The sequence below is a fragment of the Sciurus vulgaris genome (assembly GCF_902686455.1).
Source record: "Sciurus vulgaris genome assembly, chromosome: 2".
Lineage (NCBI taxonomy): Eukaryota > Metazoa > Chordata > Mammalia > Rodentia > Sciuridae > Sciurus > Sciurus vulgaris.
In genome coordinates this window covers 164412841-164439555 of record NC_136462.1, presented here as the reverse complement: position 1 = coordinate 164439555, position 26715 = coordinate 164412841, and the positions used below count along the sequence as shown (strand labels likewise).

The following is a 26715-nucleotide window of genomic DNA, read 5'->3' as shown; positions in this document are numbered from 1 at the left end:
TCTTAGTACCTAGCAACATTCTGGCACACAGTAAGCATTTCATAAATGCTTATTGGATGAATAAAGAACGTGTCTATGGATGTGATATAATTGGTGATGAGAAGACTCAGCCTGTTCACAGTACCTCTAGTCATAGTTCTTTTAATATTTGTTTTTTTGTTTTCTCCTCACCATGGTTTCTTCTGCTAATTCATCCTGTGGTCAGTACAAGCCCTCCTGACTCTGTCACTCTGCTATCTATGGATGTTTCCTGTTCTTGTATTTTGGCAGCTAATTATTCCATGGGAAATCTTTTAATCAAGTTTTTATTTTGTTTATATTGAATGGTTTGTATTTTATGACAGATCTCTTTCCACAAATGAGGGGCAATGCTTTCAGAATGTGTGGCTAGGTAGTGGAACACCCTGCTGATGTTGATAAGGTCATGGTTTTCAGTCTGTACATGGTGCATTTCTGGAGTTTTAATGAAGACCCCTCAGAATCACCATGATGAGAGGGCAGACAAGGCTGCTGCTTACTACATCATTTCTAACCAGAACTGTTCTGCTTCAGTCTGTTTTACACATTCAACTTTTAGATAAAATGCTGTTAAATATAATGCATTTGAAAACCACTGCTTGGGAAAAAAAAGCAACTAGAAAAGTTCACACTTCAACCTCATACTATTCCTCTTGAAATATCAATATAGCCCCTAATAATTCATGCAATATGCCCTTTGTATTAGGTTAGGGCAGTATTTTTTTGTCTCTTGCTGAAAATAAATGCAATACAACAAAACAAAAGTTCCTTTGTTTTCAAAATGAACAAACAAAAAAACAAGCAAAATAAAGCAAAAATTAAATGCAAGTATGAAGAGACATCTTCTTGAACAGTCAATCACAGTGCGTCCATAAGGCAGTTCTTTACTCTGGGTTTGAGAATTGAGCAATCTTTACAGAGACCCTCTTGGGCAAGGTAATTCTACTCTGCAGGGCTTGCCCCTTCTGTTCCTCTGTAGATGCCAGAGGCCTTTGGTTTGTGTTACACAGGCATTGCCTTTATTTTTCTTGTTTGTGAGAACTCTAATTCATGTTCTATCCAATAAGCCTTTTAATTACTGTTGTGAATGACATCACCACTGCCTTCAAGTTCAGAATGAAAAGCTCCACCTTATATCCCCATATTGATGTAATATATGGGCTACTTCTGATGGACTTCATGTAATCACTGAGTTTCCATCCTAAGAGATCAGGGGATACTGCCTTCTCCAAACATTTTCTCATTTCCTCCTTCTCCAGGGTTACTGGGCTCCTGTTGAACCTCATTGGGTGATCCAAGTTTTAAACTGATCATGGCCATTTGCTTCAGTATCTGTTCTTCAGAAGCACAAAAATGTCCAGTTATACTTTATAAAATAACAAAATGCTGACTGTCCACTGACAGATGTCATACATAAAGTTCCCTTCTAGAAATTACTAGCTTATGCTTTCTGGGTACACTCAATTCTGTAGGAAGATTTAATTCTTAGTCTTCAGAGATTTATAACCTATCTGAATACTTTGTGTCTATATGTTTTGCATATTCACAGGAGTCCAGAGCCTGATTTTAAAGGTCTACTTTTGATTCCTGTAGTTAGCTCATTATCGGGCTAGAAAAGAACTAAGAGTATGGTTATGTTAGGGTGGATGATCTGGACATTGTTTTTCATAAAATGTAAACAAGATCATGAACCCTCATACATCTTTAATTCTCAATGTTGATGGAATGTGCTCTATAGACTATAGTTAGATTGACTGTGAAATAGTGAGGTGCTAAGCATCTTAGTGAGACTCTGTCCTAAAATTAAAAAAATAAATAAATAAAAAGGTCTGGGGATGTACTCAGGAATAAATTGCCTCTGGGTTCAATCCCTATTACCTCCCACCCCCAAAATATAGTGAAAGAGTTAGGGGGTCAGAAGTCATAAACCAGAACATATAGTCACTCTGGTTATGGCAGAAATCTTCTGTTGGGAAATCTATCTTCAACTTTTTTCACCAAATATAGTGAAATAATTTTAGAACCCCTATTGGGGATTCATGTTTGTTGGAATCACCAAAGCCCTTTCCTATATAATTAGGGGATCTAAATTCACCACCCCTTTTCTTTTTTGTTTCTTTTTTTTTTTTATTGTAAACAAATGGGATACATGTTGTTTCTCTGTCTGTACATGGCGTTAAGGCATACCATTTGTGTAATCATGAATTTACATAGGGTAATGTTGTTTTATTCATTCTGTTATTTTTTCCCTTCCCCCCACCCCTCCCACCCCTCTTTTCCCTCTATACAGTCCTTCCTTCCTCCATTCTTCCCCCCCTCCCTAACCCTAACTCTAACCCTAACACTAATCCCGCCCTCCCCCCATTATGTGTCATCATCCACTTATTAGCGATATCATTGGTCCTTTGGTTTTTTGATATTGGCTTATCTCACTTAGCATAATATTCTCCAATTTCATCCATTTGCCTGCAAATGCCATAATTTTATCATTCTTCATGGCTGAGTAATATTCCATTGTATATATATACCACAGTTTCTTTATCCATTCATCAATTGAAGGACATCTAGGTTGGTTCCACAATCTGGCTATTGTGAATTGAGCAGCTATGAACATTGATGTGGCTGTATCTCTGTAGTATGCTGATTTTAAGTCCTTTGGGTATAGGCCAAGGAGTGGGATAGCTGGGTCTAATGGTGGTTCCATTCCAAGTTTTCTAAGGAATCTCCACACTGCTTTCCAGAGTGGCTGCACTAATTTGCAGCCCCAGGAGCAATGTATGAGTGTACCTTTCTCCCCACATCCTCGCCAACACCTGTTGTTGCTTGTATTCTTGATAATCGCCATTCTAATTGGGGTGAGATGGAATCTTAGGGTGGTTTTGATTTGCATTTCTCTTATTATTAGAAATGTTGAACATTTTTCCATATGTTTGTTGATTGCTTGTAAATCTTCTTCTGTGAAGTGTCTATTCATTTCCTTAGCCCATTTGTCGATTGGATTATTTGCATTCTTGGTGTAGAGTTTTTTGAGTTCTTTATAGATTCTGGAGATTAGTGCTCTATTTGAAGTATGATTGGCAAAGATTTTCTCCCACTCTATAGGCTCTTTCTTCACATTGCTGATAGTTTCCTTTGCTGAGAGAAAGCTTTTTAGTTTGAATCTGTCCCAGTAATTGATTCTTGCTTTTATTTCTTGTGCTATGGGAGTCCTGTTAAGGAAGTCTGGTCCTAAGCCGACATGTTGAAGATTTGGACCTACTTTTTCTTCTATAATCTGCAGGGTCTCTGGTCTGATTCTGAGGTCCTTAATCCATTTTGAGTTGAGTTTTGTGTGGTGAGAGATATGGGTTTAGTTTCATTCTGTTGCATATGGATTTCCAATTCTCCCAGCACCATTTGTTGAAGAGGCTATCTTTTCTCCATTGCACATTTTTGGCCCCTTTGTCTAGTATGAGAAAATTGTATTTATTTGGGTTTGTGTCTGTGTCCTCTATTCTGTACCATTGATCTACCTGTCTATTTTGGTGCCAATACCATGCCGTTTTTGTTACTGTTGCTTTGTAGTAGAGTTGAAGATCTGGTATTGTGATACCCCCTGCTTCACTCTTTCTGCTAAGGATTGCTTTAGCTATTCATATGTCTGTAGAAACCTATTGATATCTTCGAAATTTTCTATGATGTTGGAGTATAGATTTTCAAAATAGCTTCTAATTATGTTTTGTATTTCAATCGTGTCTGTTGTGATATTTCCTTCTTCATTCTGAATTTTAGTGATTTGGGTTTTCTCTCGTCTTCTCTTTGTTTGTGTGGCTAAAGGTTTATCAATTTTGTTTATTTTTTTGAAGAACCAACTATTTATTTTGTCAATTTTTTGTATTGTTTCTTTTGTTTCAATTTTGTTGATTTCAGCTCTGAGTTTAACTATTTCCTGTCTTCTACTACTTTTGGTGCTGGTCTGTTCTTCTTTTTCTAGGGCTTTGAGCTGTAGTGTTAGGTCGTTTATTTGTTGAGTTTTACTTCTTTTACTAAATGCGCTCCATGAAATAAATTTCCCTCTAAGTACTGCTTTCATAGTGTCCCAGAGATTTTGATATGATGTTTCTTTGTTCTCATTTACCTCTAAGAATTTTTTAATTTCCTTCCTAATATCTTCTGTTATCCATTCATCATATAATAGCATATTGTTTAATCTCCAGATGTTGGAATAGTTTCTGTTTTTTACTCTTTCATTTATTTCTAACTTCAATCCATTATGATCTGATAGAATACATGGTAGTGTCTCTATATTCTTGTATTTGCTAACATTAGCTTTGTGGCATAATATATGGTCTATTTTAGAGAAGGATCCATGTGCTGCTGAGAAGAAAGTGTATTCGCTCTTGGTTGGATGGTATATTTTATAAATGTCTGTTAAGTCTAAATTATTGATTGTGTTATTGAGATCTATGGTTTCTTTGTTCAATTTTTGTTTGGAAGATCTGTCCAGTGGTGAGAGAGGCGTGTTAAAATCACCTACTATTATTGTGTTATGGTCTATTTGGTTTCTGAAATTGAGAAGGATTTGTTTGACACACATTGATGAGCCACTGTTTGGGGCATAGATGTTTATGATTGTTATATCTTGCTGATTTATGCTTCCCTTAAACAGTATGAAATGTCCTTCTTTATCCATTCTGACTAACTTTGGCTTGAAGTCCACATTATCTGAAATGAGGATAGATACTCCAGCTTTTTTGCTGAGTCCATGTGCATGGTATGTTTTTCCCCATCCTTTCACCTTTAGTCTATGGGTATCTTTTTCTATGAGGTGAGTCTCTTGCAGGCAACATATTGTTGGATCTTTCTTTTTAATCCAGTCTGCCAGTACGTGTTTTGATTGATGAGTTCCGGCCATTAACATTCAGGGTTATTATTGAGATATGATTTGTATTCCCGGTCATTTGGTTCATTTATTTTATTTTATTTATTTATTTATTTATTTATTTATTTATTTATTTATTTGACACGACTTGGTTCCTCCTTTATTTGACAATTCCTTTAGGATAATTCCTCCCTTTGCTGATTTGCTTCTTTGTTTTTCATCTCTTCCTCATGGAATATTTTGCTGAGAATGTTCTGTAATGCTGGCTTTCTTTTTGTAAATTCTTTTAGCTTTTGTTTATCATGGAAGGATTTTATTTCATCATCAAATTTGAAGGTAAGTTTTGCTGGGTATAAGATTCTTGGTTGGCATCCATTTTCTTTCAGGGCTTGAAAAATGTTGTTCCAAGTCCTTCTAGCTTTTAGGGTCTGGATTGAAACATCTGCTGATATCCATATTGGTGTTCCCCTGAATGTAATTTGGTTCTTCTCTCTCACAGCCTTTAAAATTCTGTCTTTATTTTGTATGTTATGTATTTTCATTATAATGTGCCTTGGTGTGGGTCTGTTGTAATTTTGTGTATTTGGAGTCCTATAAGCCTCTTGAACTTGATTTTCCATTTCATTCTTCAGATTTGGGAAATTTTCTGATATTATTTCATTGAATAGATTGTTCCTTCCTTTGTTTTTTTTTCTCTAGGCCTTCCTCAATCCCGATGATTCTTAAATTTGGTGTTTTCATGATATCCCATAGTTCTTGTAGATTCTGTTCATGATTTCTTACCATCTTCTCTGTTTGTTCAACTTTGTTTTCAAGGTTAAATATTTTGTCTTCAATGTCTGAGGTTCTGTCTTCCAGGTGTTCTATCCTATTGGATATGGTTTCTATGGAGTTCTTAATTTGGTTTATTGTTTCCTTCATGTCAAGGATTTCTGTTTGGTTTTTTTTCAATATCTCTAACTCTTTATTGAAATGATCTTTTGCTTCCTGTATTTGCTCTTTTAACTGTCGATTGGTGCGATCATTCAGTGCCTCCATGTGCTCTTTCATCTCCTCATTCAATGCCTGCATTTGCTCTTTCATCTCATTGTTTGCTTCCCTGATCATTTTAATTGTGTACATTCTGAACTCCCTTTCTATCATTTCTTCTGCCATGCTGTCATTGGATTTTATTGATGTAATATCTAGATTTGTTTGGAGCATTTTCTTCCCTTGTTTTCTCATATTGTTCAGGTATCAGTGGACCGCTACGATATTGCAGATTTCCTCTATTGACTTATAACGTCCCTGAAGATTTCTAGTATATCCCCTCTTAGCCTTCAGTAGCCTGAAGTCTTGGAGGAAGTTGATAATGCGGTGCTCTACAAGGAAGCTGCCTCTGTAGGGGTGGTGGCCTTCAGGTGGGGTATATTCCCTGCTAGTGGGCAGAGGTGCCTCCACTTGTTGACCAATGGTCATCCAAAGGGGAACTAGACTGTGGGCTGAGGCAAGGCCTGTTTGGGCCTGTGTCTCTGGTTTTACCGTCCTTATGGGAAAACCTCTCCCGGCAGGGAAGACTCACCCGGTGTGGAGGTCTTGCTGGTCAGTTCCCCTCCTAGAGGTTCCCCTCAATCTACAACTAGCACCTGGGGTGGGCTACCTTCCTCTGCAATATTCCCAGGGGCCTAGACCTACCTCCTGGGCCTGGGAGCCTCACCCTTCGCAGACGAGTCTCCTTAGGCTGCCTCTCCTCAGAGAATCTGCCCGCAGTCATTCACTCCGCCCCTAAGCGTGTCTCTGTGTGGTTCTTCCACCAGGAAGCCTCCTAGGTCCTGGGACCCTGCTGTGCACTCAATCGCCTGGCTATGCGGCCCCTCCTCTGAGCAGCCACCTGGAGCCTCGTACAGTCACTCTGAGTCCCAGTGACCTGCTACATGCCTCTTCCTCCGGACAGCTGCCCGGTGTTCCGGTGCGGTCACTAGGAGTCCAAGCAACTTACTGCGTGCCTCCTCCTCCCACCAACTGCCCATAGCCCTGGTCAGTCACTCCGAGTCCAAGTTATGGGCCCCGTTCTTCCTCCTTCTCCGGGTAACCCCCCGGGTGTTCAGAAGCGGTCGCTCTTAGTCCAAGCGACCTGCCGCATGCCTTCTCCAGGCAGCCGCCCAGAGCTCTGGTGTGGTCGCTCCGAGACCAAGCGACCCATCACGCTCCTCCTCCAGGCAGCCCCCGGTGTTCAGGAGTGATCGCTTTGAATCCAAACAACTCACCACTTGCCTCCTCCTCTGAGCAGCCACCCGGAGCTCTGATGCAGTCACTCTGAGTCCAAGCGACCCACCGCGCTCCTCCTCCTCCTCCGAGCAGGCCTTGTTGTTCAGAAGCGGTGTCTCTGAGTGCAAACAGCTCACCGCACAGCTCCTCCTCTGGCAACCGCCTGTAGTTCTGGTGCAGTCACTCTGAGTCCAAACGACCCACCGCGCTCCTCCTACTCCTCCGAGCAGGCCCCGGTATTCAGGAGCGGTCACTCTGAGTCCAAACAGCTCCTCCACGCAGCTTCCCGGAACCCCAGTAGTTGCTCCGCGTCCAAGCACTGTGCTGATCGGCCTCCTCTACGATGCTCCCAGTTTTCCGAGTTCACTGCTTCAGCGGGGGGAGGGGTGTCTCGTTGGGCAACTCTACTTCACAAAGTTCCCTGCATTCCGGGACTACCACCCCATCCGGGATGCCTCCCCAATGGGAGAGACTCACCCGGCTGCTTTGAGTTGATCCCAAGTCTCTCAATACCTCCTCTTTTGAATCCTGAGTCCTGGAGCCACATGAAATGCAGCCACCCTCTAGTCTGCCATCTTGAAACCCCCTCACCACCCCTTTTATATTGTTCATATTCTTAACAGTCTTTTCTACAACTAGTTTTAGGAGTTGGCTAGGACTCTGGGCATGTCCTGTGCTTTCTCTGGGACAGCAGCAGACTGGACAAATGGAGATTTTCATTTCTAATTTATTACAGTAAATTGGAATTTCAGCATCACTTGTCCTAGTGCCAAATGTTGACCAAGGGTTGCAGAGATGGGGAGAGAGAAGGAAAGAATAAAGAAAGCATGCAATAATCTAGGTACTTGTCAACACCTGTGGTGTTTGTGCTCTTGTTCCCTGCCTGCATTTGCCTCTGACTCACTGCTGTCTTGAGGTGACACTAAAAGGGAGAGGGAGGGCACTTTTAGGATATGCTCCCCTGCCACACCTTAGCCACCTTCACTGATGCTCCTCAAGTCCTCAACCTTCTCATTGGATTTCCAGCCCTTCTTGTTCAATGGCTTCTCATATCTGAGCCCCTTCCCCTACTTCCTCATGTTCTTTATACTCTCTCTTTGGGTTGCTTTTAACTTGAAAGAACTCCCTCAAGGAAATAGGAGGACTATTTTAAAGAACCTGGTTTTCATTGCTTTATGGATGAGTGTTTGAGGAGGGAGCAACCCCCTTATTTTTTATTTTTGTGTCAAAAATCCAGATAGAAGTGTGGTGTTGGCACTCCAATTTAGGATTCTGTTTGTTTGTTTTTGGTGCCAGTTATTGAACCCATGGCCTTGCACATGCTAGGCAAACACTCTATTGTGCCACATCTCCAGGTCCCAAGTTAGAATTCTAATTTTTTTCATTGAAATTCTTTTATAACTGGCTATCTGGATTTTAGAATACTATACTAGTATTATCCTTAGGGTATGTTTAATATTTTGTTGTTTAAACACATTTTGTGTTCTCATCTCACAGTATGCTTACCATATATGCTAGAATTTGCACACAAAAAAATCCAAATTTAGTTACCCATGGTTGCTTAGGTCAAATTTGGGGATATAACCTGTTTGTTATTAGTTCTACCTACTCTTTTTCATTGGATGCCACTTGAACACACTCAGTTTCAAAATGATGAAAGTTGGCAATGCGAATGATAATGAGAATAATGTTTATTAAGCACTGATGTAGCAGGCTCTGAAGAAAGTCACTAAATTATCAGTATTATCACTGCGATACAAGTATTATTCCCATATAACAGATGAGGGAAGTGTGGCTCAGAGAAGTGTTTCCTCAGAGAGGAAAATTGAGGTGCTTAAGTTTATGCAATGAGTAAATTGCTAAGTTAAGGTTAATGCCAGGATATTTAGACTCAAATTGACATCATCCTGCATTATCATGTGACTGCCTGTGCCTGGCCATATTTTACAATGCATTACCATATTTGCGTATCTATTTTAGGTTATGGGTATTTTAGAGAAGTGCCATACCCTATTCTGCATCTTTAATGACATTTGGATATGTTAATTAGGACAATTGGATTCTGAAGCACTTAAAATAACTTTTCAGAATATTTTCACTTTCAAACAGTGGTACATGAAGATATCAAATATATCATATATTTACATTCATTTGAAGTTGTCTGTTATGTTCTCCTCCTCCTGATGAATTTCTATTCATCCAATATCTATTGGATCCATCTTAATTATGAGGCTGACTCTACCCTTTTTCTTCCTGAGGATTAAAGGGGTTGAAGGGAGGAAAACCTTTTGCAAAACTGCTTTCTAAGCACAGAGCAGTGAGTAAGGCTGATATCAGGATGCTGATTGAAACAACAATAAAAACAGAAACTTCTTTCGTCATGATGGCTGTAATCAAATACCTTGCATACCTTAAAGTACAATAAATGGAGAGTACAATAAAGGTGAAATTAAAGTCACCAAAATGACTCAGACATCAGGATTTTTCATGTCTCTCCCAACCCAGTGATGATTCTTGTGGAACTTAAGTTGCTTGAAAAACACATTTTTCACTTTTCACATCTTTCTTTTTTATTTATCAGTTAAAATTGGATGGGTAAAAATGACATAAGATTTTGCCATTGCAAAAGATCTGTTTTGGAGGGCATACTGACTTTATGAAGAGCCAGTGTTTTCTTTCAGAATTTCATTTACATTCTGCCTATTCACACTTATCCTTATTTTTCCTTTAAAGAAAAAAAGAAAAAGACATTAGTAAGTCAAAACAACCATCTTGCCTTGATGTTTCAAATTGAGTTGTCAACTATTGTTAGTTTTCCTTGGAATTTTCTCTTTATAGAAAGAAGTCTTTCAAGTCTGACTTAAATTTCTTTTCAGATTGCAATCTGGAAATATTGAGTTCAGTCCTTTACAGATATCTACAACACTGTATTAGTTAGTTCTCCAGAATGTGCTTACAACCAACCTGTGATTACATAAGCTTTTATGCAAAACAGGCTTCTAGTGAACAATTTAAAAATCACAAATAAAAATACACTGACATAGGAAAATATACTAGCATATCATTCTGATGAAAAGAATGCTGTGGGAACAATGACTCACAGTGTGCATTGTGGAATCCTGAATTTCGGCAGTTTCATTTTCTGTATTTTACATTAAAATAGCAAAGAACTAGTACATTTAGCAAACTATTTTTTAAAATTTTTTATTGTTTTTTTTTAGTTATACATGACAATAGGGTCCATTTTGACATAATTATAAAAGCATGGAATATAATTAATACTAATTCAATCCCCATTACTTCCCCTTTCCCTTCCCTCTGCTCTACTGATCTTCCTGCTATTTACTTACAGTTTTTTAAAATTAGTGTTTTGTGGATGTACATGATGGTGAGATTCGCTGTACTAAGTTAAATAAGCAAACTATTTCTTAACGATCTGTTAGACACATCCCAGAACGTCTAACATTTTTCATGTGTGGTTCAACTGAGCCTGTGAGATTTGATGATACATGTTATGGTTTCCATGTAAGGTGTCCCCCAAAAGCTCACATGTGAGACAATGCAGGAAGGTTCAGAGAAGAAATGATTGGGTTGTAAGAGCCTTAACCCAATCAGTGAATTTATCTCTGATGGGATTAATCTCCTCCAGTCACACTGAGAAGATTGGAATTGGGGCATGACTTTGGTGTACATATTTCATATCGGGACAGTGGAGATTTTCTCTGTCTGCTTCCTAATAATGTGAGCAGCTTCCCTTTTCCACACTCTTCCACCATGACATTCTGCCTCACCTCAAGCCCCGAGGAATGGAGCTGGTCTTCTATGGACTAAGACCTCTGAAACTATGAGCCCTCAAATAAACTTTTCCTCCTTTAAAATTGTTCTGGTCAGATCTTTTAGTCACAGCAGTGAAAAAGCTGAACAAAACAATACAGTATTCTGAATCAAATGAATGCTTATAAATTTAATATTATTATTTCTTTCTTTCTTTTTTTGCGGTACTGGGGATCGAACTCAGGGCCTTGTGCTTGCAAGACAAGCACTCCACCAGCTGAGCTATCTCCCCAGCCCAATTTAATATTATTTTGCATGTCTACGTAGGGGACATTTATCCCAGTCATTATGATTTGGAAAAAGTACATGATTAAATAAACATCTCCTGAAATACTGAGTTAAATAAAAGAAGACTCATTCACCAAGAATGGACTTGATTTAAGAGAAATGGAATAAGACTCCTTCAAGTCTTGCCTTTCTCAATTCAGTTCTCAATAGCTGTTAATATAAAGTAAAATCATACGCAATCTCATTTAGTCTTAACATAAGACAACCCTGACCTTCAATAAACCCTACTGCACTGCAGAATGAAGTCTTTACTTTTTAACATGGCATTTGAAGTTTAGGATGTAGCCCTTGCCTGCCTTTTTAACTTCTTTGCTCACCCTTTCTGTCTAGTACTTTTCAGCCTCTTGAACAATTAATATTCCCTACCCAATGCCCTGTTCTTTCTTACCCTTTGCCATTGTTAAGAAGACTTCTCTGAGACATCTTTTTTTCATCATATTATTCCATCATCTTATTTATGAATTGTTTCAAGGGTCAGTATATTGTCCATAAAACACATCATTGCCTAGGATGGTTTGATCCCTCTTCTTTATCCAGTACTAACGAAATAAGCAATACTTACAGAGTATGTGACACCTATTGGTAAATGCTGCATGAGTTATCTAATTTTACCCCTTTACCAGCCCTCTGAGGTATGTATGTGGAAGTAGTTCTCGTGTAATAACTGTAGCACAAATGAAGTGCTGGTTTTTCAGTATCCCTCTCTTCATTCTTCACCTGCCTTTCTGCCTATGCCTGTATATATAACTAGCTGGTGAGAAGGTAAAACTTGATTAGTGTAACTGATAAGTTCATTCATTTACCATTTTTAGTGACTACTCAGGAAAAGGGCATGAGATGCAGTTGAGGCTGAGAGACTAATAGAAGAATGACTAGCTAGGTTGCCCTTATTTAGAGACATGAGATCCTCTATGTGAGAGCATTTTGCACAATGAAAAGGCACTTATATTCATTTTAGGCTGCAAGTTAGAAAAACCCAGAAGATTAAACAATAAGATTTATTATCTCATATCATAAGAAGTCCAAAGATTAGCTTATTGCAGGATTAGTTAATTCAGTTGTTCAAAAATATCAGCAAGGATCCAGTTCTTTCATCTTTCTGCCATGCCACCCTTGGTACATTGACTTTTTGTCTTTGAGCTTTTCACTTTATGCTTGTGGTGTGGCTTTCATAACTCCTCCACCACCTCATTACATAGCATTTAAAAGGCAGGGGTGCTGGGGAGGCTGAAGCAAGAAGGATGGTAAGTTCAAAACCAGCCTCAGCAACTTAGCCAGGCTCTAAGCAACTTAATAAGAGATCCTGTCTCAAAATTAAAAAAAAAAAAATTTTAAAGGGCTGGAGATGTGGCGCAGAGGTTAAGCACTCCTGGGTTCAATCCCTGGAACCAAATAAAATAAAATATAGGAGCATCTCCTCCTCATATCCTTTTTAAAGAATAAGATTAAAAATTCTCAGAAATTTCCCATAAAACTTGTTGTTTTGCTCCCATTGGCTAGAAACACATCTCCAGTCCATTCTAGAGCAGTCAGTGAAAATGGGAACTAAATGAAATAATTGCCAGCACTAAGCAGGGCTTACTCCTGTGTCCATGGAAGGATTGAGTGACCTAGAGGCACATTGCCACGAAACACCTGAATGTAATTAGGACTCTGGTAAAGAAAGAAGGGACTAGGGAATACTTCTTTTTAATTAATTATAATTATCTACCATAGCATTATTCAAATATGAATTCTCATTTTTAATAGTAGTATTATGTATACTAGTATGACAACAACTTCAGAAAGATTCATTTTTCAGATTTTTTTAAGCAAGGAGTTTTTATTTATTTTTTTGAAGAGTAATAATGGATTTGAGTGCACACAGTTTATTTTAAACCTAGAAGGGGAAACAATATGAGGAAAAAGGGAAAGAAAGGCAGCTTCTAAGGATGCTTATAAGCAACTTGTGCAGGAGCTTAATGCAATAAGGACACTCTATAAATGGCAGAAAATTGTAGAGTCATCCCCAAGAGTAGTAAGGAAGCTGTGGTATTCGAACCCCAACTTTTTTTGGTAGTGGTAATCAAAACAGAGGGCACGTTCCCACTAAGCTACATCTCCAGTCCTTTTTGTTTTTATTGTGAGACAGGATCTTGCTAAATTGCTGAGGCTGGCCTTGAACCTGCAATCCTCCACCTCAGTCTCCTATTTCTCTGGGATTACAGATGTGACCACACCAGGCTGAACCTCAGGTTTTATCAGGCATCTGTATAGAGATTCAGGGGAGTGTGTTGTTGTCCCTAAGGTCCTTATGAGTGACTTTTTGCAATGTGGAGGGACAAAGAAATATAGATACTGAAAATCGGAAGTTCTAAGAAATTAATGAGGCTCAAGGGATATGTGGACCAACAATAACTGCTACCTTCCTTTTTGTCCATAAAATAATACAAAGAACAGAAATGACAGTCTGCTTGAATATTGGGAATTGTCTTGTCAAAAAGGGGAAGAAAACACTTCCATTTTTTCTAGAGTTAAACTGTATAATTTCTAACACTGTGTAATTTGTATATGTATTATAACAAGTTATTTTCCTATACACTGCTTATATTTGGATATTCTGGCAAAAGAAAACTGACTTAATAACTAAAAATATAGACATTCTTACCTGCAGGATTTGTTTTGATACTTACTTAAAGCAACCTAAGGGTTGAAACCTTACATATAAATTATTAGTTCTAATTGTTGGTAGAGTACATTTGATGTTACAGGGTTGGTTTAACTGCTGGTGTTCTTCCACTTCCAAGATGATTAAGAGCTCTGAAATATAATTTATCTTTAATTTTTAAGTGTGTGTTTAATTTTCTTACTTATGCCTTCTATAACAGATTGGTAATTAACTATTAAATCTAAAGTAAGTGAATTGTTGTTCAAATCAGCAGGTTACACTTCATTTAACTCCTATAAATATCACATTCTAGAGAAATAAACTTGTGCAGCCCAGTAGCAGAGGTGATTTCTAATAATATAATAATCACCATGTACACTTGCCTGGCAAAGTAATTTCTCCACTGGTTCTTTTGTTATTTTCTCTTTTTAATTTTTCCAAGAATATGACCTAATTAACCAGAAGTCTGTGAAAAGCTCTGTAAATAATTTTATTTTCCATTTGTAGCTTGAGGACAGGGAAGATGGGAGCAAAAGGAATGAAAATAACTTGTTAATAATTTAGGCAGGTGTAGTGAATTGAATGATGGTTTTTTTTTTTTTTTTTTCCCCGCCCCAATAAAGCTATGTATGTGCCCTAATCCATGGAACCTGTGAAAGTAACCTTGCTTGAAGAAAGGGTCTTTGAAACTGTAATTGAGGATCTCAATATAAGACCATTCTAGATTTAGGGTGGGCTAAAAGCAGAGGTTTATTTGAGACCCAGGACTGCATGGGAAAATTCAAGGGGATATTTGAAACACAGAGAAGTACAAGAGGAGTAGACCATGTGAAGATGAATGCAGGAATCTCAGCCAGGTATCCCAAGTCAGCATGGGCCAGAAATAACCAGAAGCTAGAATAGGCAACAAAGTAGTCGCCTCTAATGTCTTCCGAGGGATGTTACCCTGATGATATCTTGTGCTTGTATTTCTGGCTACCAGACTAGGACAGAATAAAATTCTATTGCTTTAAAACTACAGAGTTTATGATAATTGGTTATGGAACCTGGAGGAAACCAGTATAGGAGTTTTTTTTTTTTTTTTTTTTTTTAATTAGTGGGGGATAAAGATAATAGAGGTAATAACTTCCTACAGTTTTATAGTTTAATAGATATTCTTATTGTTAGGTTTAGATTAGGTGTCCCCCTAAAGCTTACGTGTGAGACCACGCAAGGTTGAGAAGTGAAATGATTGGGTTACGAGAGCCTTAACTCAATCAGTGAATTAATCTCTTGAGTGGTAACTGAAGGTGTGGCTGGAGGAGGTAGGTCATTGGGGGATGTGCCTTGGGGTGTATATTTTGTATCTGGCAAGTGGAGTCCCTCTCTCTCTCTCTCTCTCTACTTCCTGGTAGTATGTCCCCAGCTGCCTCCCTCAGCCATACACTCCTTTTTTTTTTTTCTGGGTATCGAACCCAGGGGCACTTAACCACTTAACCACATCCCCAGCTGTTGCCTCCTCCTTCTTTTCCTTTTCCTTTTCTTTCCCCTTCTCCTCCTTCTCCTTTTCTTCTCTTTCTCCTTTTCTTCTCCTCCTCCTCCTCCTTCTTCTCCTCCTTCTCTTTCTTTCTTTCTTTCTTCCTTTTTTTTTTTTTTTTTTTTTTTTTATACAGGATTTCGTAAGTTATCTAGGGCCTTGCAAAGTTGCTGAGGCTGGCTTTGAACTTGTGATCCTCCTGCCTCAGCCTCTCAAGCCATTGGGATTATAGACATATACCACCACACCCAGCTCTCTGATACACACTTCTATGATGTTCTGCCTCTCGTGACCCCAAAGAATGGAGCTGGTTGTTTATAGACTCAGACCTCTGAAACTGTGAGCCCCTAAATAAAACTTTCCTCCTCTAAAATTGTTCTTATCAGGTCTTTTGGTCACAGCAGTGAAAAGGCTGACTAAAACACTTATCTGTGACTATCAGAGTCAAATAGTGAGCTTAATGACTTATAAACAAGACATTCAGTGAACTGTCCCAGCTATGATTATGAGTGTTCCAGAGTATCAGACACAGAGCCACCAACACAAGAAGGCCACTTATGTAAGGGAAAGGCAGAGGAACTTCCTCAAGCCCCTAAGAAGTAATCTGTCCTGGTGGAAAGTTGTGTCTCCAAACCCCATTCTTCCTCTTCTAACACTGGCCTTTAAAAAGTCATGCTTCCGTTTTTTCATTTTTAAGCTCTTCACAGCACTCTGCATTCACTGCATGGACATGGTTCCATGAGGTTTTGTTGTATTCTTTATGATGTGATTTCAATTTGCATTCACCATAGATTCATTTAGTTATTTAATGAATCTTCACTTGTTATCAATTAAGGACATAACCCTTTTTTTATTCTAAAGGACAATAGTGTAATGATTTTGAGATCCAGATTTCTAAGAAGCATCACTTTGACATTTTGTCCACCAAATGATTCTGTTATAACTAATTTTTCAGTGTGAAATTTAAAGACAAAATTTGTGTAATATTGCAAACCATTATTAATTAGTAATGTACTATATGATTGAGATCACTTATAATCATTTAAGTCATTTGATATTTAAGCAAGTTGATTTTTATTGGTAGGTTTTATTATTATTTTTTCCTAATGCCTTTTCTTTTGGTTAAAAGTGAAAGCTTCAGAAGTAGTGTCTTGGGTACCTGTTGCTCAAAAATATGCCACAGGCAGTTTCCTAGAATGTCAGTCACATCATTTCTCCCTAAATTTACTGCATATACCTCTCAGAGTACTGGATTATTTATGTAGACTTGAAGTTTCAGGTCTGGTGAATGCCTTTGGATTAGGCATTTGAAACAGATTGCTGATATGTGTGCTGAGCTTTTGGTCTTTTGCTATTTCTTCAGCCATGCCTTGAAGGACCATTGAAGCCATATTTAGTCTTACTCACCAAAATTTATGGGAGACCACTGTTTTTCATTGAACTACAGCACTAGACCCAACAGACCAGATCAAATTAGAATGTATTCACCCTTGCTTGGTGAATGAAATCAAACTGAACTTTAAAATGAGTCAGTTAAAACAAAACAAAACAACAACAAAAAAAAAAAAAAAAAAAAAATCAGGAGATTCGCAGCAAATTATCAGAAGGGTACCAGACTACCTGAGCATACATAGTAAGGAAGCCCCTTCTACTCTAACCTTATAAGAAAAGTAACTTTTAAAGGATCAATCTGATTTTTGTTCCTTTTTTGGGGGGTGCTTTACTTTGTATTTTAATATATCATCTGTATTTTCTTCTATAATATGCATAAAAGATATCTACTCCATTGGTCATATTTATTATTTAGTAACTGAAGCATTAAATGATGATTTTTACTTTTAATATAATGTACATTATATTTGAGATTGTTAAGCTTTCATGTGGAGAAAAAAAGACCCACGCACAAACCTTTACATTATGCACCTGCTAGGCCTGCAACATGATTTTAATAATATTTACTAGTATGTGGGCAATTTCTATGAAGTGGGCAGAGAGATATCAACAAGAGTGACTGTAAAGTGGCCAGTCAAGTGTTAGGATCTTTGACCCACTGCTGAATCCATTTCAAGATCTGATTTATATTATCATCTGGTTCTTCTGGTTTATTGCTGGACAGCTGATGTTGAGTTTCTTCTTTGTGAGATGTTACGGCTTCTTCATAAAGAACTTGAAAAATCTGACGCTGAATATTATCTTTTAATTTCTTCTCATTATAACCCCTTGTTTCAAGCCTTTTGTACAATACACTGTTATCTGTTCTCAACACAAAAACCATATGAAACCAGCATTCAGGGGAGAGATCACAACAAAATAGCTCCACCTTCACTCATTTGGTTTCCTAACTCATCAACTACTCTATCTTCATCAAAAATGGAACAATCATACTCTTCATCATAGCCATTATGTAACTGCCCTTCTAGAGCTGGGAATCACCCACATTAATGTATTTCAGTCCTGATTTTAATGCAAGTTATTTGCCTAGTGTAGTTTTTCCAACCCTTGGAGAAGCATCCTGCAAGAAGGAGAGCCGATCTGTCTACCTCTCTCTACCTCACAAAGGAGCCACTGGCCCTGATTTTTGTTCCTATTTCTGCTTTTTTCATTCCATTTCTGCCTATAAAGCTAATATCCTCTATCAGCTCACCAGAACTCCCTCTGTTTCATAGCCTGGATGCTGCCCACTACATGAATCATTAACAACAATCAATTCTGTCTTTAAAATTCAATTTGTTTAAATTTTGCTTTCAACAGTTTGTAAGAAGCATGTAGAAACATGACTTGAGATTATATATTTTTGGATAATTTTTTATGCTTTTGCTTTTATTGGTGCATTATTTTAGATAATTTCTTGATTATTAAGTTTCTCATGCATTTATAGGAAAATAAATGACTGACAGTTTTAACTTTATGATGAAAGAGTAGTGAATTGTTTGACTTGGACAAGAAGATAAAGACAATGAAAATAGGATAAAAACAACAAAGTTGAATTCAGCCCTAAATTCATCCCTGGAATTCTCTTTTTTAACATTTAATCCTGAATAGTACATGGTTTTAGCATCTCATACCTTGTTATATGCCTCTTTTACTAAAATAGTCACTTTTTTGCAAATATTTTCATTGGGAACCCTAGGATACTCATATTTTGCTATATGTACAAAGTAAAGAATTTCAGTTGGTCTTCTCACCTGTGTTAGGACATTCATTGAATATAGTTTAACCTTTCAACATATATACATTTTAGCTTAAAGCAATATTAACTGTTTAATTTTTAAATTTTTCCATTTTAAAAACTATATTAATTTGATGGTCCACTTCTTTACTATTAGTATTTCCTCTGCACAAGAGAAGTTCTTGTTACAACACTTGCCACTCTGTAATATCAGTCGAGAAGATCAGGAAGTTCATCTTCCATTTTTTTAAACCTACATAATCTATTACACTTGGGTTTCTTGATGATTAAAAGGAGATGCAGTGAAAAAATCTAAAACACAGCAAGGACAGTTCTGTCATATTAGAAGATTGCTTTATTCTTAAGAGTGATTTCATCCTCCCTAGTAGAGTTAGTGGTGAACAAGAAAGACCTAGGTGGTAGAGATCATCTAGGTGGGAGAGTGGGATGGCTCTCTAGAACTTCTTGTGGTTGAACCTTTTTTTTTTTTTTCCTTGAATCTTTATTATTTGACTTGAGTTTTATTTCAAATATGGTTAAGACTGATGGGTGGTACATATTCTGATGTTCAAACATTAATACAAATTTTATCCCCACTTTTGATTTTTACCCATTCTCCTATTTTCCTTCATTGATATAAAGTTTGACTTAAAGATGGAAAAGAAATAATTTTCTCTTATTAACAACGGGTATCTTGTATGATTTGGGAACCAGTGAATAGTTTTGCTAATCAAGAATATCTTCAACTACAGATGTATTTTACAATTACAAAGATTATTTTATGTTATTCTTTGAAAATATTTTTATTATTCACCAGTTATGTATAATAGCAATTAGTTATATATATAATAGTGGGTTTCCTTTTGACATAATTATATCTGCCTGGAATATAATTTGCTCTATTTCAGACCCCAGTACATCTAATTAACCTCCTCTTCTTCCTCCCTCTGGTCCTCTTCCTATACTCTACTGGTCTTCCTTCTGTTTGTTAATTTTTTAATTGATGCTTTATAGATAATACGTAAGGGCAAAATTCACTGTGGTATATTCATATTGCATATAGCCTAATTTGGTCAATTTTATCTCATAGTTCCTCCCTTTTCTTGTACCTCCTCCCTCCACCTTTATCCCCTTCCCCTACTCCACTAATCTCTATTCCATTTTCATGGGATGCCCTATCCTGTTCTTTTCCCTTTATTTTGCTCTAGTTTTATGGCTAAAACTCCATTATACATATATACCACATTTTCTTTACTCATTCATCTGTTGATGGCAACCTGGACTGTTTTTATACCTCAGTTTTTATGAATTACACTACTATAAACATTGATGCACCTGTTATCTTCATACTTATAGTATGCTGATTTTAGTTCTTTTGGATATATACCAAAGACATCTGGGTCACATGATCCATTCCTAGTTTTTTTCAGGAATCTCTAGTGCTTTCTAAAGTGGTTGTACTAGTTTGCAGTCACAGCAATAATGTGTCACACCAACATTTATTATTATTCATATTTTTGATGATTGAGTTTTGATTTGCATTTCCCTAATTACTAAGGATATTGAACATTTCTTTTCACATGTTTGTTGCCCATTTGTTTCTTCTTTTGAGAAATGTATCTTTAGTTTTTTCACCCACTTACTGATTGAGTTATTTGTTTTTTTGTTTGTGTTTGGTATTAAGTTTGTCAAATTCTTTATATAGTCTGGATATTACTTCCCAATTAGAGGAATAGGTGGCAAATATTTTCTTCCATCCTATAGGTTATTTCTTTGTGCTCTTGTTTCCTGTGCTCTGCAGAAGCTTTTAAATTTGATGCCAGACCACTTATTGATTCTTGATTTTATTTCTTGAGATTTAGGGGCCTTGTTAAGGAACTTGGTGCCTGTGCCAATAGTTGGAGTATTGAACCTACGTTTTCTTCTAGAAGTTGCAAAGTTTCTGGTTTAATTCTAGGCCTTTAATCCCCTTTAATTAGACCTTTGTGCAAGGTGAGCGATAGGGATTTATTTTCATTCATCTGCATATGGACATCCAGTTTTTCTAGCACCATTTGTTAAAGAGTTTTCTTTTTCCTGAACATATGTTTTTGACACTCTTGTTAAGTATCAGATGACTGTATTTAAGTGGATTTATTGCTGTGTCTTCTGTTCTTCATGTCTTTGTATCTGTGCTGGTGCTAGTGCCATGCTGTTTTGTTTCTATAGCTCTGTAGCATAATTTGAGATCAGGAATTGTGATGCATTCAGCATCATTCTTCTTGATAAGTATTGGCTATCAAGGGTCTTTTTGGCTATTCTGGGTCTTTTATTCTTCCAAGTGAATTTTAGGACTGTTTTTCCTTTTTTTCTAGGACTGTGAGAAATGTTGTTGACATTTTGATGGAGATTACATTGACTGTGTATATTGCTGTTGGCAATATGGCCATTTTGACAATATTCATTCTGCTTCTCCAAGGACATGAGAGGTCTTTTAATCTTCTAAGGCCTTCTTCAATGTTCTGTAGTTTTCATTATAGAGGTCTTTCACCTTCCTGGTTAGCTATATTCTTAGGTATTTTATTTTATTTATTTTTTAAGGTTTATGAGAATGGGATAGTTTTCCTGATTTCTTTCTCAGTGGATTTGTTATTGGCATATAGGAGATCTATTGATTTTTATGTGTTGATCTTGTACCCTGTTATTTTGCTGAATTTGCTTATCAGCTTTAGAAGTCTTCTAGTGGAGTTTTTTGGGTTTTCTAGATATAGGATAATGTCATCAGCAAACAGATATTTTGACTTCTTTTCATTTTATTCTTTCAATATATAGTTATTGAGCACCTGTTTTGTGATAGAATCTCACAGTCTAAAAGTAATAAATAATTCCTTCACTCTTGAGAATATATTTTTTGTTGTTCTTCAAGTCAGAATTAGGGACAATGAATGATAGATAGGACAGAGGTTTTGACTTACCAGAAAGAACTTGAAAATTACCAAAACATGAAAAAAAAATGAGAATGAATCTTCACTGAGAGCCAGTGAGCACTTCTTAGTTAGAAATATTTAAGCAGTGAATTATTTTATCTCAGAGAAGTACTACAGTGTTTTGCAGGGTTGAAGAAACTTCCAAGATCCCTTCAGAATTTAGACTTAGGTTTTTGTGCTTTTGCTTCCATTAGGCATCTTTATAAGGGTTATCTTCTTGTCCTAGAAAAATTTCTGCCAAGGACATGGGTGTAGCTTTAGTTAGAAGGCTGGAAAGGTGTGTTTTAATAACTTCTAAAGTCTTAAGTAAATAATAACAAGGAGCAGCAAGGCAGAAATAATTATGCACCAAGGTCTTCCCAGTATCCTCCCTTAGCTGCTGTAATTTTACCCAAACCCTTACTTCCTTGGATTGGACAGCCATGCCAAGTGGTACTGAAATTCTCAGATCAACAGAATGAAGGATGAGGAACTGACTGGGTCATACATATCTTTTTAAAAACTTATTTTTAGTTATACATGATAGTAAAATGTATTTTGGCAGAATATACATACATAGAGTATAACTTATTCTATTTTGGATCCCACTCTTGTAGTTATAAATGATGTGGTGTTACCCTGGTGGTGTATACAGATACAAGGGTAGGAAAGTTATGACCAATTAATTCTACTTTCTTTCTTATTCCCCTCCCCTCTCTCTTCCCTTCATTCCCCTTTGTCTAGTACAATACATTTTTATTATTCTTCTTCCCAACCTCCCTTGTTTTGGGTTAGCATCCACAAATAAGAGAACATTTAGCCTTTGGTTTTCTGTGATTGGCTTATTGTCATATGTATCTTAAAGGTATTCTAGGTTTGAATTTGTGGAAGATTTTATTAATTTTTTACAGATTTAAACATTCAAGTTAAAACCAAAATATTTTGTTTGTTTACAGTGTTTACTTATTAAAACCTATGAAATAATATTAGTCTGATAGAAATAGCCCTCTTGATTATTTGGGGAAAACATCATGGCTTGACAAAGTAAAAGCCATGGCAAGGAAACACTTAGAAATAAAATCTTTGAACTGTTTGTCATTGGGAGAAAACACCTACAGTTTCTGAGAGATGTCACAGAGAACTTTCCCATGATACCCATAAACATGTATATGCAACATAGATTTTTGATGATTGTCATTTAATATAAAATAATTCACTTACTGATGTCATTTCTTAAAAATGCATTCTCTACTAACATCAGTGGAATTTGACTGTCCATTACAATTAATCTTCCATGTCTTAAGGGGAGGATTTCAGTGGTACAGAAAAAACAAGGAAATTTTCATAGCATGAACAGAAAAGAATTTAACTTTGTTTTGTATTATAGCGAAGGAAGAATAAGAACAGTGTAAGAGAATTGAGAATTAAGAGAATGTGTGAAATGAAATTGCTGGCAATTTTTTATTCTTCCTAGGGAAAGTTCATCATCGTAAATATGTATTAAAATTTCTAAATGCAGTCCAACTTTATTGGCAAAATAATAATAGATTATTTTGAAGTTTGAAAAAAAATCTAATGTAATGGAGCTTAAATTTTATTAATAATCTTGGTGCATACATGCGTGTGTGTGTGTGCACATGTATGTGAATTATCACATTTCATATATTTGTTAAACTTTTGAGTGAAGGCAGTTATTATTGGAGAACAGATCTATTTGTAAAACCCTGGACAGGAACATCCAAATTGGCAAAATGATTTGGTGCCCATCTGCAGTAAATCAAGATGTACATCTGACTAGGTTGCAGCTTTGTGCCAATGCCTGTCTCAACATGTTCAGTTTTTAACTGAATTCTGTCAAAACTGGGAATCAAATTATAATTACTATCACAGATATTTTCTTATGGATGTGTCTATTGTGTGATTATAGGTCTATTCAGAAAGGGTCACGGTTTCTTTTTGACCACAATATTAATTTAGAAGTGTCTGACACAAGTCTTCTCCCTTTATCCCCTTTCTTCATTTCCCAATCATTCTCATTCATTTGGAGATAGATCATCAGGATAGTGGTTGGGAAATGCTCCATTGTGGAAGGGAACCTCTGTTCCTCTCTATGAGTGTTTTTTCATTTGTTTTTCATTTTGTTTTTGTGGTACCGAGGCACTTAACCACAGAGCCACATCCCCAGTCCTTTGCTGTATTTTATTTGAAGATAGGGTCTCACTGGGTTGCTTAGGGCCTCATTAAGTTGCTGATGTTGGCTTTGAACTTGAGATCTTCCTGCCTCAGCTTCCCAAATTGCTAGGTTTATAGGTGTGAGCCACCTGTGCATTTTATTTATTTATTTATTTTTGAGACATTCTATGTTGTTCTGATTTGAAAACAAAACTTGGTAGTTTCAAGAAATAGGGTTAGGGGTAAGGAGAGTGACACAATTCCCTCCACTGCCCATGGGGAGGGGGGAACACTTTTAATGAGCTGATTAAGGATAAGAGTATATGAAGTAAAATCCTGATAAGGATCATATGTGAAATGACCTTGCAGTTGCCTCCATGTAGAGACAGGGAAGCTAGGTATTTATCTACTGACCCTATCCTTCATTGGTTGGTAATTGCCCTTTTTGGTGTGTTAAATCTCTGGCACTTCCAGACTATCTTGAACATGAGCTGAGATGTTGGAGATGCATAGAAACATGGACTGGAGATAGGGAACTTGCAGATTGTACAACTTGAAGCCTACAGGTGAATTCAAATGGGCCCCGGAGATGTGGAATAGGGCATCAGCAATGGCTGATCCATATAGTATTTATTGTATAGAAGGTTCAGAGACTTGACCAAAGTCTCAAACTTGGTAGCAGTGGAGCTTTCTGAGCAAACCTACCTTTTTCTCTTGGTGCTCAGTTATCCCCAGGACAGGGCTAGAATATCACTGGTCCACATTCCTGAAGGCTTGTGAATCAGAGACTGAAACAGTGGGACAGTCAGGTAGGGATGGCAACTTATTTGTCACAAGTCTTTTTTTCTTATATACTTTCTCTCTTCAGTTCATTCTCCATGCAGCATTCAAAATTATATTTAAAACACAAATCAAATTATACAACCACCTCTGCCTAAACTCCCCTATAATATTGTAAATATATTCACATGCATTTTAAAAGAAGTGTGGCAATTTCTTTTTTTAACTGATAAAAGTTTTTATTTCACTTTTGATTTTTTACACTTTTCCTGATTATTTTGTGTAAGGTGAAATGAGAACTATTTAAAAGACATGTAACAATCTAGCATATCCATAACTGGGATTTTTCTTTTTGCTATACTGTTTTCACAACTGCAGGTGTGCTTGCTAGGCAGTGTAACCATCACAGAGGCAAACATTAGGCAGAATACTGGTAAGGAAAAATAAAGCAAAGAGCTATCAGATAATTGGTTCTACATTTCACTATTGCATTTCAAGCATGGCAATGTCTTTAAAACATATAGTTGTAAATTACATAGTTGTAGTTTTATTATTTACCCAAGCTTAATTTAGACTGAAAAGAGTCCAATTTTTAAAAAATAGAACTCTAGAAACCAAAACACCTTTATGTTGCCTTCCTTTGCATTCAGGACACTTTCAAGTTTATCATGTCTGTGAACTCGGTTACGTTTATTACCCCAGATGGTTTTTTACCACATGAGCAATTAATATAATTGGTACTATGAAGTGTTTATGTCAAGGCAAGGAGCAGTAGAAGCTTCATTGTGGTGACTTTGCAGGCAGTCAAACATATTTCACTGTGTACTTCCAGCCTAACCCGTCCCTTTCTATTTTTATATTGAATAGAAAAAAGAAGTTCACAATGCCACTCAGAAACTGGCAGTTTCTTTTACAATGTGGTATATTTCTAATTTCCATATATTTCCTTCAAGTGGAATGGCCCTGGGAGCAAATTACTTTCACTTTTGACAGGTGTAAAAAGGCAAATTCTGCCAGTTTCTGATTGAAATGTTATACCAACTTTTCTGCAACTAGCATGATGGGCAACAAAAGACAGAGATGTTGCTGGGTCAGGTGAAGTTGTTACCATAATCCCCTTTACCTATTTTGAGCTCCTGAGCAAGAAAATCCTATGTCAAGGTACATTAGCACCACCTGCTTTCAGCACCTTCAAATGGCTTAGCAACAGACAGATTCTTTAACGTTTATAATCATGCTTTACATTCAAGGAGGCTCAAGGGAAAAAAAATCAGGAATGATTTCTGAAGACTCTGTAATGAACTCATCTTTTCATTCTTCATCTAGATTTTATTTTCCTGTACGAAGATGGTCTACTGACCATCCATAATTAGTCTTGTTGTTCTTTACCTGGAAATATACAGTTATGAATCCTATTGGTAGGGGAATACCTTCCTTCATGAAATGAATGCCTGCCATAAAAAGTGAGCATCAAAAGTCATATTACATCTTAATTACAGAATGGACCCTTCACAATAATGTGAATGTAATGAATCCTTGTTAGACTTTCATATCCTTAAATCTCAAATAATGTGCTTGTTCTCTCAATTTGGATTTGTATATATTTTACATAAGAATAGGTATTCTGAAGGGGAGCATACATATTAATTTGTATTTGGTGACATACTTTTTGAGATGCACCTAAAATTTTTCCATGTAGTCTGATAAGTTCTTTCTAGGTGGATCTCTCCTCCCCAGTATATTCTTAGGACTTTCCCACACATTCTCTTACCTCTGTTCAGTTGTCATCTTCCAAGGAAGTTTCTCTGATCACCTTATATAATCTTCTACCTCTTGTTCTGCTTTACTTTTTTCCTTTCTTTTATAATCACAGACATATTATATACTTGTTTTCTATCTTGATTCACTGAAACCAGGTTTTTTTTATGGGGGGCAGGGAGCAGTGACTGGCAAGTGTGTACACACTATGTTTATTGATTGAGTGAATGAATACATTGAAAAAACGAGCTTGATAAGGTGTGATGTATATAAAACTCAATATTGTCTGTTTGTTTCATTTTGTGAGAATATGTATGGATACATTTCCTGGGGAGAAAGAAATATATTATCATTTACCTTTGTATTTTTCTTGATCTTGTATCTGTTATAGATATAATAGGATATAGCATATTTAACTGCTCAAATGTCAACATTTTTAGAAATATGATTAATAGATTCTTTAAATTGTATGATCCTGAG

General features: G+C 36.8%; 1 protein-coding gene and 1 pseudogene across 4 annotated transcripts in view; one reads left to right on the top strand and one right to left on the bottom strand.

Moving 5' to 3' along the window:
• Positions 1-26715, top strand: part of MACROD2 (mono-ADP ribosylhydrolase 2) — a 2108743-nt gene that overhangs the window by 538184 nt on the left and 1543844 nt on the right. The window lies entirely within an intron of this gene.
• Positions 15564-26715, bottom strand: part of LOC306653720 (adenylate kinase isoenzyme 6-like) — a 52243-nt pseudogene continuing 41091 nt past the window's right edge. The window contains exon 3 of the transcript in view: positions 15564-17923. The product of the transcript in view is annotated as an adenylate kinase isoenzyme 6-like (transcript). The remainder of the gene's footprint in view (positions 17924-26715) is intronic.